Consider the following 6,264-nt stretch of genomic DNA (forward strand, 5'->3'; position numbering starts at 1 on the left):
TCATAAACTGAGATCAATAATAAATTAATCTAATCACAAGAAATGAGTAAGAACTCAAATCTCAAGTTATTTATTTATTTATCAAATTTTGATCATTTTAAAAAATAATTAAAAATTTTGATTATAAAGCTAATTTAATAAATAGAATAACTTTTTTAATTTTACCACAGTAAAATAATAATAATAATAAGTTACTTTGATCACACAGATTTTCTTTTCATTTAAAATAACAATTTAAATTTGCTTATAAGCTAATTTAATAAAATAAGAATAACTTTTTTTAATTTTTACCACAGTAAAATAATTATAATAATAAGTTACTTTGATCACAGATTTTCATTCATTTAATTTTAATAATTTTTAAGTAACAATTAAAATTTGCTTATAAGCTAACTTAATAAATAGAATAACTTTTTTAATTGACCACAGTAAAATAATTATAATAATAAGTTACTTTGATCACAGATTTTCATTCATTTAATCTTAATGACTGTTGAGTAACATTAAATTGCTATTTACAAGTTTATAAAATGTAAATATACTAATTATGATTTAAAATTACAGGTCTTTCATAGGTTGAAACAAACATTCAATATAACAATCTAATTGTTTAATAATAATTCCTATACCTGTATAATATATTTAATGATTGAAAAGGAAATTTACTATAATATATTCTTTGTTAATTAGCATTCATAAATTTAAGATTATAAAAAACATCAGGTGAACTTAGGGTACTTTTCAATTTTTTCTGGTAAGTTTTTACCTAGAGTCATACTGATTAAATTTTCTTATCGTACATGCTGGTATTTTTAATAATGATTGAGCCAACATACTAAAGATTTGGATTTTTGTTCTGAAGCTATATACTCCAAAAAGCTTTTTGAACAGGTAGTTTTTAGTAATTAACTTGCAAATAAACCTTTAGGAATTTTTTAAAACACTCTAATTCCTGCAATCCTGTATCATCTAGTTCATCAATCAAAAATTCATAAACTATATTACTATATTTACTAATTTTCATGAAATAACTACCTCTATTTGCCGTCAACGCCTGGGGAGTAATGATTTTTTTTAATTCATTGTCAATGATGTCTAAAAATAATCATTTTTTATCAGTAATCTTAATTTAAACCAATCCTCGATAGCGTCAGCAAAATTAAAATCATTTCCACTATTTCTAGTTATAAATTTTGAAAGAAAATCGAATACTGATACAGATTCTTTTAAATTATTCTCAAATACATCATCGAATATGTACAATGTCGTTTCTCGGTTAAACTTTCCCAATCCTTCACCAAGAATTTGACGAAGGAGGAGGTAAAATTATTAAGACATACCATGATAATTTGGAATAGTATAAAAACTGAGCATCTTGTTTTGACGAGCTAATAGAGTATCTCCACCTCGTTTTACTAATTCTTTTTTCAACATCAATTGTTACTTTTTTATAGCGTTTAACAGACGATTGAATTTTGATTTCCTAAAAAGGGGAATCATCGTGAATTGCTGCATAAAGATGTATCGACAGTTTCTAAATGACAATCAAAGTGCCACATAGATATAGAATTCCGATGGAAGTTGCGATGCTGATGTGCGAATCAAGGCCAATTGGCCACCGATTATTTTTTGGTATGTTTATAAATGATATCACAGCATACACTGACATTATATAATAGCTTTTTTAAGTGCGATCGAAGCTGACTCGTTAATCATTTGCAAATAATTACTTATATAATCCACTTTCTTCTCCCAAGATCCAAGACTTTAGAAATAATCGTATCATTTCCAGTTCTTTGTTATAGCCAACGGCAATCTCTAAGCCACTTGTTTGAGCAACATTTTTACAAAATAATAATGTTCTTTTTTTCTCCTTCAAGTTTAGTTTACGATCAGTAAATTTATCGTGAGCTTTTTCAAGTAAAGTTGTCGATAACTTAACTTCACTAGGGACTTCATATGCAGGCCGTAATATTTTACAAAATTTTTTAAAATAAAGATCTTGAATTAGATCAAATGATAAATTATTACTATAAAAAAAGTTACTTAAAGATTTCTTCGTTTTTTAGACAATGTGATATTACAGTTACCTTCAGATTCAGAAATTGAATCAGAGTTTTCCCAAATACGCGACTTCCTATAAAATAAATTTATAGTTTAATAATTTTAAATCATAGAGAATTAGAAAAAAATTGAGACTAAGATAAAATTTACCTGTGACTCTTCAATAGTTGTTCAGCGGTATTATTCATTATTTTTTTACACTTTACACATGATGCAACTTGTTTTCCGTTTTCACGAATACGCTGAAATTCTCCTTCTTCCCAAAAACTGTGCTTCGGTCGACCTCCTCTTTGCATATTTTTTTCTTTATGATATTATAATTCTATGAATTATTAATGTAAAAACTTCAATTTAATTAAATATTAGGTTAATAATGATAAATTTTTAGTTTATATTTATTTATTTACTAATTTAAGTTCATCAAAAGTTCGGTAGATGGTGTTGAAATACCTAACGTAAAATACGTCACGTAAGAAACCCAACCGGTAATTTACGTGTATTATACATGTATAAAACTAAGTATAATACGTTAAGTATTTTACGTGCCCTTCCCTGGTACTAACTTAAATCTCGCGTTGGCTGCATTTTTTACCGCAAACTATCCCTTTGAAGCTACAGTTTATGTAGATATAATTCCAGTGCGCCTTGGCGGCCGTAAATGTAAGCTGTGAATTACTTTTTTTAACTGTAGTTGCGTATTTATAAGAGGATTACTACACATTTTTATTTTATCTAGTCTGTGGCATGTCACTTTTTACATAAAAAAAAGTCAGGATCGAAAATGTGAGCACGCTATAGTATGTGCTGATAAAATTTAATAATTTTAAGTAAATAAATTGTTATAAGTGAATATAAATTAATTAATACTGTAAAATTAATTATGAATTACTGTTATACTAAACAAATTAGTGAAAAAAAGTACCGTAGAATTAAATTAAATTTCGCAACCTTAAAAAACCGTTCTGCTTACAGTAAACACATTCGGTAGTCTGGCGCTCCGTTTGCAACGGGATTTTTGAACGGAACTTGGCGCCAGATTCTACCGAATCTGTAGAAAAAATGTTTAATTCAAAATTTGTATCTTTCCCGCGAAAATTAAATCCCATGAATATTAAATGTTCCTAAAATTGTAATATTAATAAATTAATCTTTATTTTTCGTACAATATCTAGTTGCATTAATAATATTTTATATAAATAAGCCGCATATACTCTTTGATTAAGATTAATAAACTAAATTATCAATCAAAATCTTTATATTTCATATAATCGTAGAAAAAAACTTGATAATTTTTGTAACTCAAAAAATTGATCATTTAATTTCAATACTGTTTTGTTGGAAATTAAAAGTGAATAAATAACAAAATAATTGCAGACAAGATACTTCAGTTCATTAACATTTGTGAGAGTTTCTAAGATTTTAGTTTACTTCATCTATTCTACAGTACCAACTTTAATATTACGTTGGCTGCATTTTTCTTTTTCATGGAAAACTATTTCCATTAAGCTATACTTTAAGTAAAAATAATTCCAACGCACCCCGGCATGTGTAAATGCAGGATGTGAAATATCTTTGGGTGCGTTCGCGTTGGATGCATTAAGCGCTTACAGCACTACACCTATAACACGTTATACAGTGACATATATACATTTATAATATACACACGTGCTCACAGCGCATAAGTTTCCATCGCGTATCCACCTTTTTTTTTAACTATAGTTTCATACTTTTCTATCATCGGGAGGTTATGTTCCCCATAAGAAAAAAGTTAAAATCTAAAAATCTGGGTCGCTATAGTTTGTGCCAGTGAATTCTATGAATTTTAAATAGAATTCATATTTATCACTAACTATAATTAGTTAATATTGATAATATAAGATGTAACGTATTATTATAAAGTATTCTTGAAGGAAAAAAAGGTCTGTAAAATTAATAAAATTATGCAACCTCAAAATACCGTTCTGCTTACAGTAAACATACTCGGTAGTCTGGCGCTCCGTTTACAACGGATTTGAACGGGACTTGGCGCCAGATTCTACCGAATCTGTGGATGTGTATATGCGTATGTGGGTTCGTGTGTTTGTGTGTGTGAGTTTGTAGGCAAAATTTTACATGTATTCAGATATTGAAGCCTTCGCTTCAGTTAAATATGTAGCAACGGATGAAATTCAATTTTTTTAAAATTTATCTAACAAAAAAATTTATGACATTTTTCTTTTTTGTTAACTTCTACATTTCTATAAGTAGGCAAACTTCATAATTTTTTAGCAATCAAATTCAGAAACAGTCAGATATTTTTTAAACAGATAAATTTCAAACAATTATTATCAGATAATTTTTAAACAATTTTTTTGATTTACTTATTTACTAAAATTATCTCTAAACATTTATCCGACATTTGCTCTTTCCAAAAAAAAAAACTATAGTTTTTTTTTTTCAGTATTTAAAATTTCTGAACTTTCAACATGAAAAAGAAATCATTTTTGTTATGAATATAATGTAAAGTCTGCTAAATTTGTATAATACTTTATTTGGTCAGCATTTTTTATTTTTTAAAAATTTTCTTTATTTATTAAATCGAGACTAAAAAATAAATCTTAAAAATTGCATTCAAGAAATGAAGATTTTTTAATTTTTTTTAATTAATTTTTTAAATTATAAAAATTATAAGATGTTGCTAATTCAATTTTTAGTCAATTGATTTCATGTAAAAATTTAAATTGTCTCAATTGAAACAGAGAAATAAATTATATACACTAACTTTAAACTTTTAGATGTGTTAACAAATGATAAGTTTTTCTCTCTTACGACTAATTATTATTACGATGATTCAAATTTATTCTTTTTTAAATATAATCAAAATTCTGCTGGGTTTGAATAACACTAAAACTGGCCGATGTTGGTAATTTTTTTTTAATATTTTTTATAAATTTATCGTTAACTGAAAAATATTTTTTAAATATTGCACTTATACATTTCTAATTTTTTTACCATCAAAATATTTTTCAAATTTTTTCAATTTTTTTTTTTCAATTTTTGTAGTAAAACAAATTACAAAAATTTTTTAATGTTTTGCTAACTTGATTTCCATTAATTATATATATTTTATTTATCAAAATTGTCATCATCGTAACCTAGCGAAAGCAAATTTAACTATCAAACATTATACTTACCTTAAACTTTCCGATGTGATAATTAATAAAACGTTTTTCGTTTTTAAAAATACGTATCGTCACAACACTGTAACTGTAATTGCACGACTCATGAAGCGAAGCATCAGAGAGTGCTTTACGATCGAAAAATTTTTTTCCCTCAGACCATTTTCGGAGAATGATGGGGGAAAATAAAAAATATGAAGCGAATAATTACAATTGCAAAGGGTTGCTCAGATACTCGGAGCAATTTGTTTTTTCATTTTTTTTTTGAATTTTTTCTAAGTCTTAATTAACTTTTAAAAAATCAATTTTACAATATAGGTATCAAACGATTCAGAATTTTACGAATCGTAAATATATCCTATCGTGTGGAGAACTTTTTTTTCAAAAATTACTTTCATTTGTTTAAAAAAATTGTTAATTAACAATTAAAAATATGTTCTCGTAATGTAGGTATCAAACGATTCTGAATATAACGAATCGTAAAGATATCCTATCACCTAGAGAACTTTTTTTTTATTTTTTTCTATTTATTTAAACAAATAGTTAGTTAATAAATAAAAATTTGTTTTTAATATATAGGTATCAAACGATTCCGAATATTACGAATCGTAAAGATATCCTATCGCCTAGAGAACTTTTTTTTTTTTAATTTTTCTTAATTGTTTAAACAAATAGTTAGTTAACAAAAAAAAATTTATTTCCACAATATAGATATCAAATATCAAATGATTTCAAATTTCGTGAATTGTGAAGATATTCTTTCATCAACTGTTCGCTTTTTAAAATGTTAACTGTTTTTTTTTTTTTTTTTTTTTCCAAAACAAAGAACTTCATAAACTGTTATGTACTGTATGGTATAATTTTTACTCTTATGTGAATATTCGGTTATAGTTCTTACATTCATAGACTGGAAACTCCTGAGATTTATTAAATAGAGGATAATAGGTGGTGTCGTTAATCAATAAGATAACTGTTTTAATTACTATACATATAAATATTCATATATTGTTGCTAATTCAATGATAAAATATTCAAGAGAATA

Source organism: Cotesia glomerata, linkage group LG7 (genome assembly GCF_020080835.1).
Source record: "Cotesia glomerata isolate CgM1 linkage group LG7, MPM_Cglom_v2.3, whole genome shotgun sequence".
Classification (NCBI taxonomy): domain Eukaryota; kingdom Metazoa; phylum Arthropoda; class Insecta; order Hymenoptera; family Braconidae; genus Cotesia; species Cotesia glomerata.